The following is a 10,009-nucleotide window of genomic DNA, read 5'->3' on the forward strand; positions in this document are numbered from 1 at the left end:
TACTTTAGGAAAAAATTTGACTGATTTCGCGACGATGAGTTATAAAAGTTGGATTGCAGTCCTTGCCTCCCTCGGTTTTGGTTTTGATTTTGGTTACCCATGTAATATACAGATTCGAGGTTCAATAGACATTCTTCAAACAAATGTCCTTCCCCACAATACACACAAGCTATATTCTCAAATTGGGTAGGTGGTTGGGCTACAAAACTGTTAGACCCATTAGTGGTAAGATTATTAAGCATTGAGGATATTGAAGATACCTGAGATGCGAGTGAAGTGAAAGCATCCACTTCATGCATTCGAGTGACTCGTCTTCCTGACGCTGCTCGATTGGTTGGCCATTGATAATTGTTGCTGGCTATCCTCTCAATAATTTTGTAAGTGTCATTATAAGACTTAGAAATGAGAGCACCATTAGCAGAGGCGTCCACTACCATCCTCGTGTGAGCGTTGAGACCATTATAGAATGTCTGAAGTTGAATGCAATGTGGGATTCCATGATGAGGGCACTTTCGTAATAACTCTTTGTACCTTTCCCATGCCTCATACAGGGACTCATCATCCATTTGTTGGAAGGCAGTGATCTCATTCCTCAACTTGGCATTCTTGCTCAGCGAGAAATACGTCATGAGGAATCTCTTGGCTAACTCTTGTCATGTAGAAATGGATTTCGGTGGCAATGAGTTCAACCAGGAACAAGCTCTGTCCCTTAGCGAACATGGGAATAGCTTTAGTCGTAATGCATCTTCGAGTACTCCGGCTAACTTGAAAGAATCACTCACTTCCATAAATAGTCTTAAGTGAAGATAAGGATCCGCATTCTACTGAATTGGCCCTCAGTCTGAAGCATCTGGAACATGACTGGCTTCAGCTCGAATTGTTGTGCCTCAATTTTGGGTCTCCTACTACCCGAATTAAGATCGTTAAATACTGGCACGACATACTTTCATAAAGCTTTATCCTTATCATCAGCAATAAGGATAGGCTTCTAAGCAAGGTTTACTCCGTTTCCTTGATTCATATTCTCAAAGTTTATCTCTTCAGTCATTCTTTGGTTCACTTGTCTTCTTCGCTGTCGAAAGGTTTGTTCTATTTTAGGGTCCACAGGGAGTAAGTTGATAATATGGTCAATACTCATAAACACCTGAAATAATCATAGAAAAATTAAGTAAGTAAAGATTTAAACAGAAAAATAAATAAACCAAAATGTAAAAACAGATTCACAAATGATGGCTTTTTTTAAGATAGTCTCCAGTAACGGCGCCAAAAACTTGGAACAACAAAAATGTGCAAGTGTACACAATCGCAACAAGTAATAAAGTAATAAGTAAATGTCAAGTTATCGTACCCATAGGGACTGTAAAAGAATTATTTATGAAAGTAAGTTTAAACACTTTGGTGAAAGAAGAATATTTGGATTTGGGAAATGATTAAAAACTAGAAAACAAAGTAAAATAAAATAAATTTCTATTGCACGGTTTCAAAATCTGATTTTAATCAAGATGATATAATTGTGTTGGATTAATTACATTTCCTTACCTTAGAATGATTAAACTTATGCTTATACTTATTACTAATAAATCACGGTAACTCAGTAATTTGCTAACTTATGAACATAGTTACAAATCAAAAATCCATTCATCTCTTGTACATATTCCTATGTCAATTCGACCGCTAAAATAAATTTATAAAGATAAACATGTTATTGCACATACATACTTATTAGATTAAACAATCTCTCGCATATTCCTATGTCAATTCAAACGATTAATTCAACCTAATAAGCATATAAAAGACTATGTGAGGTAACAAAGTATCCTTACCTTGAAACAGTTTAATCACAATAATCTTTCAAGTTATGCAAGGCATATGTATCGCCAAATACAATGCTAATCTAATCTTCAGCTACCTTAGAAGAATCAAAACATGCACTGATTAAGTATTGTGTCCATTAATTACAATTTCAATACAATTTAATAATTAATTCATTAGTTATCTAACAATTAATATTGCAAGAATAACTTAGGCATGATTTTACTTAATCAAGCATCTTACCGAGGCCTATAACAACACAAACACAATTTCAATAATTCAAGCAGGCAAAATATAATCAACCCGGCACAGATTAAATTCAAGCTAGATTGATTAAAATAACCATTTCAATAGCATAAGTATTCATAAACATGTTTGTCAAAACAACAACGAAATTTAAAGAGATAGGGAATAAGAAGCTAATCCGGTGTTTCTTCGTGGCTTGACTGATTTCTCCGTTCTTTGCTCTCTATTGTCCTCGGCTATCAAGGTGGCTTACGAACACTTTAATTGTTGCTCAACAATGGCTGATGAGGACCTCTTTCCCAATAGAATAAATCGGCACCTGAACAAAAGGGAAAATAGGAATGAAAAGTTGAGAGAAAGTGAGAGAGGAGAAGAGAGAATGAGAGTGTGAGGGATGAGTTGAATGGTCAGCAAGGTGTGGCTTTTATAGCTGATTGTGGCTACTAAAAATAGTAAATTCCATCAGCCAAAGAGACCCGCCTTTGCTGGCCACACACATGGCAAAGTTGAGAGATTCAACTTTGCTAAAAATAGTCTGGGGCAAATCCATAAAGCCACACTTTTTTGGAGGGGTTTGAATGCAAGGTTGAAAGTTCTTCAAGGGCTTCTTTGCAAGCTTATTTAGTCAACTAAAATGCTTATTTGGGTCAGCATATGGACGGTTTTGGGCAGCCCAAGCTGGTTCGATTCACTAGATTTGGTTCAACTAATGCGGTTCAACTAGACTATTTTTTTTGATAATTAAATAATAAAAAATTATTTAGCCCAAATTAAATTGGGAATAAATTAAAATTAATTATATTATGAATTAAAACACATTTTTGGACCATCTTAGGCTGGAAATAAATTTTCCTTGATGCTTCAAATTGCTTCTCAGTTTTATTTTTCAAGCATTGTCTGCCGAGCCAATTTTCGCCCTTTATGCAAATCTGTCGAAAATAGTCAAAATTAATCAAAATTAACTATAAAATTAATTAAAATCATCATGTTCATATTTTTAACATAATTTAATTATTTTATAATATTTAATTATTTTTTGACAAGAATTTAACCGAAATAGCATGCTTTTAAGTTAAAAAGGGCATGTAAAAACACATAAATTTTCGTGTTTCCAACTGTAAGTATAAGTTTTTTGCATGAGATTTTCGGCGATTGAGTTGATAAGTAATTTCTATGCACAAGAGTAGGAATAGTGAAATTATGTTTTTAAGTAGTGGTTGTTGCTAGTTTGAGATGGATATCTGGATTTGGAGTTTTGAACTGCAGTAAGTGAGAATCAGGTGAGTCTTTACTTTAACTATTGCATGTATACTGTTCATCTTAAAGTATATCTATATGAAAGTGATCAAACTAGAATCTGAAGCCTTAAATAGTATGGTATGAATATGATACTTATACAACTATATGATTAAAGTTATGATTAGATTAAGAGATAAGTTAGATTGCTTGAAAACGAGTTCTTTTGGATGTATAAAAAGTGTTATGAAATCTTGGGTTTGGGATGTGTTCGGTACGTAGAGTTGGTAAAATGAGTCGAGTCACCGCGGTTGTAAATAAGGAAGTTCGTTGGGACTGTAAACACGAACTCTGTTATGAAAATTTGAAGGAAAAAGTCTATGGCCACGGCATACTCTAAAAAAGATCTGTTGAATGACATTTTATCTAATGGGGTTTTCTATGTGTCCTAGGGCGATGATGGGCAAAAACCTCATATCAGAGTTCGCCACAAAGGCTATCTATACAGAGTATGCCACAAAGGTGATTCATTCAAAGTACGCTACAAAGGCTGACAGGATGCCACATTGGCATCCCATAACTGTTGTGTTTACGATATGGATTTTCCTAAACGCACATTGAATAACGTTTTCCCATCATTTCCTTGGGACACTTAGAGAACCCCATTAGATAAAATGTCATTCAATAGTTCTTTTTAAGATTATTCCATGACCATAGGCTTTTTCCTTCATAGTTTCATATCATAATTCGTGTTTACAACCACGACGGACTTCCTAATTTACCACTGCGGTGACTGGACTCACTTTACAAACTCTACGAACCAGACACATCCCAAACCCAAGATTTCATTATTTCATAACACTCTTCATACATCCCAAATAACTTATTTTCAAGCAGACTAACTTATATCTTAATCTAATCATATCCTAATTCCTATAGTTGTATAAGTAATATATTCATACTATACTATCCATGATTTCCAATTTGATCATTTTCATATAGATATACTTCAGTATGAACAGTATACATGTAAGAGTCAGAGTAGAAACTCACCTAATTTTCACTTACTACAATTTAAAACTCCAAATCCAGATATCCATCTCGAACCAGCAACAACCATTTCTTAGAATCATAATTTCAGTATTACTACTCTTGTACATACAAATTACTTATCATCTCAATTGTTAAAAATCTCATGTAGAAACCTTATACTTATAGTCTTACTGTTCAATTGCCACATACAAATTTACTCATTCACAACTTAACATGCTAAGATGAAATACTTACCCTGGTGCGAAAAAACTATTGACCATAAAATAACCTTAATTTCTAGATCGTCGATGAAAGATGTATTTAGACTTGAGGAAGGTATAAATAAATACAACTTAAGGAAAAGGAAGAAGAAAGAAGAACCATTTTAGAACTCATCTCTCACATATAAATATGACTTGACTTACTTAGTGGAATTTAACAAATGTTATATGAATCAGAACTTGCCTTCTTATTGGCCTACAGTTCTTAAAAGAAATATAAATAAGTAAACTTCACCATACTTATAAGGCTAAGCTATATAGTTGGTTTCTAACCAGATTACTTAAAGTCTAACTAGCACAATATTCCATGCAAATTAGGCGTACCATACTTTTGGCGAATACTCATTCCATACTTACCCTTTATCTCTTAACACAAATTTCTCATTATTATAGCAGAATATCATGAAGTAAAATTCCTACTTTCTTATGTAGCGGATACAACTCTCCCACACACATACTCCAAAACAATCATTTGGGCGGATAACACTTCTCTAGATTGTTTGTTTACTATAATACGCCAAAAATTTTGATATTCTAGAACTAGGTGTTACAAATAGGTAGATACATCATGGAGGTTTTGTACAAAAAATTAGAGAGAAATAGGAAGAAGCAGTGTGACATAGTGATTATAGGTTTGGCCAAAATGTGCAAAAAAAAAAAATCAAAACAAGTAGAAAAAGTATTTGAGCAATGAAAAACAAAATATTGTGAGTGAGAGATGCTGAAAAAGTCAAAAGTGACTAAAAAACAAAGTCACAACATTAGAAATCTCAACCATTAGTGCACAAAAACTCGTCAGCTAACCGTAGTCACTTTATCATGTTGTGACTTTCTACATGGAGAAATAAAGAAGGTGAAAGAAGGAGAAATAAGGCGGTGAGCGGGCAAGGGTTATTAAGGGGACAATGCGATTTGCCAAACTAATTTTGTGATTGAAACTATTTTGATGCTCATTTTCTTCAATTCCATACCAACCTTAAGCCTTAGAATGTTACAAGCTGAAAAGCCCAATGTGACATTGGTAAATCGATTCATGAATGGACATCATATCGAGAAATTACAATGATGATTATTTATATTTTTCTAGGATAATTAAATGACATGTATGATTTGTCGATGGATTCATATATTTGAGGACCTTGTTGTTTATATACTTTGTAATATACTGAACTTAGGCGTTTGAAACTAAGAATGGTAAGTCATTTATATATCATGAAGAATTACATGTATGATTTTTCCTGCTTATTTGTTCCAAAACTTGTCCTTGTGTCATATTTGCTCAAGAGTCTTCTTTTGTTTTAGTTTTTCTATTTTCTTGCTTGAGGACAAGAAATGACTTAAGTGTGGGGGAGTTTGATCTACTTCAATTTATTGTAGTAGATTAAACTAGTTTTTGTACTTAGGGAGCTTGAATATAAGCAAGTTTATTATGTTTCATTTAGTTTTTCACTTTTAGCCTCAAATGATAAAAAAAGTGTGATTTAAGCCGTTTATATGATCTTAGGGGCCAAAGTAGGCCTAAGGGATGGCTAACGTGTTTGAGCACAAAAGATATGAAATAAGTAGTGTCCGCAAGTATACGAGTCAGATTGTAATATAGTTACAATGAAGTAGGTAAGTACTCTGAGGATCGTACCCAAGGGAGGCTAGCACTAAATTAATCCTAACCTAAACATAAATAGATCTAATTAGCACTTTAAATAAATTATATTACGAAAAAAAATAAAGAGAGATTTTTGAGGTTTTTTGTAATAATAAAGATAATAGCATAAATAAAGAGACTTTGGGAAATTAACATGTAAACTTTATCAGATCTAACTATGGGTGATTAGCTCTCTTTGGTGGTCATAACTAATTTCTGTTTTGGATTCCTATTCAATCAATTAGTCATTAACCTAGCAGGATCTTTCGATCTTCCACTAAACTAATGAGCCAGCACATAATAACCTGTTTTTTAGTGGTGTCAAAAATAGTGGTTTTGGGGCCACAAATTCAATGAGTAAGTTTGTAAATATTATTATTTAATATTTACGAGTCAAATATGGTTTTAAAAAGGTTTTTGATATGGTAATTTATGTTATATGAATGATTAATTAGGTTCAAGTAGTACCTTAAAGTTAAGTGATTTTAGAAAATAAGGTATCGAGACCTTGTTCCTATAAATCGAGTCGTAAATATTTTTATAAATATTTATGGAGTGTTGTTAAGGTTTTATTAAAGTTTCGTTAAAAAATTTTAACGTTTGGATGCTTAATTAAGCAAAAAGGACTAAATCGTAATAGTTGAAAAAGTAAATTGCTATTAGTTTAAAGGTGTTAATTTATTAAAGAAACATAATTGATGGCCTTAATGGGTAAATTACCCATTCTTAAGATGGTGGACGGTTTAAGTTTTAATTTCTTTTAATTTATATGTTTTATAAATTATTTTATTATTAAAATAAAGAATAAAAGGTTAAAAAAAAAAGAAAACATAATGTTGTCTTCTCCATTTGTTTGTTCATCACCAAATGCTCTATAGAAATGTTTCAAGGTTCGACTATGGCTATTTCTTTGCATGGTAAGTCATTTTTCATCTATTTGTAATAATTTTTATGTTTTTGAGATCATTGCAATTGGGTCTAGCTAGACCATACCTTCGTTTTTAAAATTGTTAAAGATTTTGAATGTTTCCATTGAGGATTTTTTATGATTTTAGATGTTAAATGATGAATTTGAAGTATTATTTTTTATTTATAAGTATTTTGTTAAGTGATTTTTGATGAATTTAACGATTAGGGATTAAATTATTGAAATAGTAAAAATACAAGGACTTGATGTGAAATTTTTACAAATATGGGCTATAATGGAAGCTATGAACATTCGGTTGGCCTGGGTTTTCAATAAAAATGGTTAATTTGCATGTTTTAGGCTCAAAGACTAAATTGAATAAAAGTAAAATATTGGGGGCAATTTTGTAAAAATATCAAAAAGGAAAAAATTGCATAAAAATGAATTGGTTTTGCTGCCTGGATTAATGAATTTAATAAAATTATTAATTTAGATCAAGAATGAGTGGAAAATCAAGGAGAAGGGAAAATTACCAAATAGCCCCTGTACTTTGACATTTTTACAATTTAGCCAGGTAAGTTCCTGGTGTTCCAATACATATATAAATTTCTACTTGCATTTTTATAATATAGTTCTTTAATTAAATGTTCATAGTTAATTATTGAATGATTGCATTTACGTGCCCCTGTTTGCACTTCGGTACCCTTGATTGCTCTTTTGTGCCCCTATTTATATTTTGGTACCCCTGATTACACTTACATGCCCTTGTTTGTACTTTGGTACTCTTGATTGCACTTACATGCCCCTGTTTGTACTTCGGTACCCCTGATTGCACTTACGTGCCCCTGTTTGTACTTCGGTACACCTGATTGCACTTATGTGCCCCTGTTTGTACTTTGGTACCCTTGATTGCACTTGCATACCCTTATTTGTACTTCGGTACCCTTGATTGCACTTACGTGCCCCTATTTGTACTTCGGTATCCCTGACTGCACTTACGTGCCCCTATTTGTACTTTGGTACCCTTGGTTGCACTTCCGTGCCCTTGGTTATACTCCGATAACTCTAAATCAAATATTACATGAACTAAATCATGCATTAATGAAAAGGAAAAGAATGGTAAGTGTTCAAATGAACTATATCATGTATTAATGAAAAGGACTGAAATGGTAAACTTCAATGGAAATATGCTTATGTTCATGGAAAGGTTGTATGAATCAAATGATGTATTTTCTCATGAATTGGCTTATCATGTGGTTGAACCCAAAAGAGTTATGTATAAATGCACTAACTTGTGCAATGATGATGATGTTTAAGTTTGTGTCAAGGTTGTGGTTATGGTTAATGTTTATGTTTATGCTTTGTACTATGCAAATGAAACGGGTAAGAAAAGGGAATGAAACGGTAAGTTCATAATTGGGATATAATATGATGATATGATAATGTTAATGAATAAAAGGTTATGTTCATAGATGGTAAATTTCATATATTCCTATATCGTGGATAAGTACACTAACTCGTGAATTGATAATGTTGTTTAGACTTATGCTAAGCACTTAGAGTGGAATGGCAAGTAAGTAAATGTAATGGTTTATAGTTTTATGAAAAGGTTGATGATTATGTAATACAACTTATAAAATCCTATTATGTTATGAATGAAAAATATATGTGATGTTGAGAGACTTATCCATTTGTGATTTGATAAGTATGTAGTTTTATGAATCTTATGGCATTGGTATAGGTTTATATTATTCTATAAAGTTCAGTATTAAAATGGAATATTTTGTTTAAAATTTATACGAGCTTACTAAGCATTCATTGCTTACGTAGTTATTTTTTTCTTTTACATTACAGATTATCGAAAGGTCAACCGGTTTGGAAGATCGTCGGAGATCTATCACACTATCCAGTGATTATATCGGTAGTATTGATGTGTTGGTCAAGGTTATAATGGCATGTATAGGTGAACTTATGTGTAAATTTTGGGTTGAACGCTAAGTATTGATATTGGCATGTATATCGATGCTTATAAATGCCATACTAGTATGTATTATTTTGACACTGTGTTAATGCATGTTTGAATAGCTAATTTGGTAAGTGAAGGTATGTTTGCAATGTGGCCAAGTTAGTTATTGATTTGAGATAGATATGAGCTAGATGTGTTTGTATGGAATATGACCAATCATGCATAAGTTTAGTTATGTTTGTTTGATAGTGATTGAGGTGCATTGTTGGCATATTGGTTGAATGGATTAATGGTATAGTGAATTGGACATTTTATGTATGTTTTGGTATATTCTGATGCCTTGGTTAATGGTGCAAATGGATTGTAGGTTTATGCTTGAAATGGATGAAGGAAATAGATTGTAGGTTTATGCTTGAAATGGGTTAAGGGTGCGACACGGCCATGTGTCCCCTGTATGTTTCAAAGGTTACAAGTCAAGTAGTTACACAGCCTAACACACGGTCTGGCACACGGACGTGTGAGGCCATTTTGAGTGTTATACGGCCTAGCACACTGTCGTGTGGCTTGGCCGTGTGACCTAACTTAGAAAGTTACACAGACTGGGACGCGGTCGTATGTCCCTATTTCAATTGTTAGACGGCCTGAAACACAGGAGTGTCTCATCCATGTGAGTCACACGACCTAGACACACGACCATGTGACCTCTACAACTTTGAAATTTCTAAATTTTTCCTCAATGTATCAAATGTTCCTGATTTAGTCCTGAATCATTTCTAAAGTGTTTCTAAGGCCTTGAGGGATCAATTAAGGGACAGAATGCATGAATATAAATTGATTATGATATGTTTCATGAAATGTTTGGAAATATATGTTTTTACATTACGGTT

General features: G+C 33.0%; 1 non-coding gene across 1 annotated transcript; it reads left to right on the forward strand.

Annotated features, from left to right (window-relative positions):
• The first annotated feature begins 492 nt into the window (after positions 1–492).
• LOC121215860 (small nucleolar RNA R71) lies at positions 493–599 on the forward strand. Its single transcript, XR_005911829.1, has one exon. It is a non-coding gene; the product is annotated as a small nucleolar RNA R71 (small nucleolar RNA).
• The last annotated feature ends 9,410 nt before the right edge of the window (positions 600–10,009 follow it).

This window comes from Gossypium hirsutum, chromosome D03 (assembly GCF_007990345.1).
Source record: "Gossypium hirsutum isolate 1008001.06 chromosome D03, Gossypium_hirsutum_v2.1, whole genome shotgun sequence".
In the NCBI taxonomy this organism is placed as follows: domain Eukaryota; kingdom Viridiplantae; phylum Streptophyta; class Magnoliopsida; order Malvales; family Malvaceae; genus Gossypium; species Gossypium hirsutum.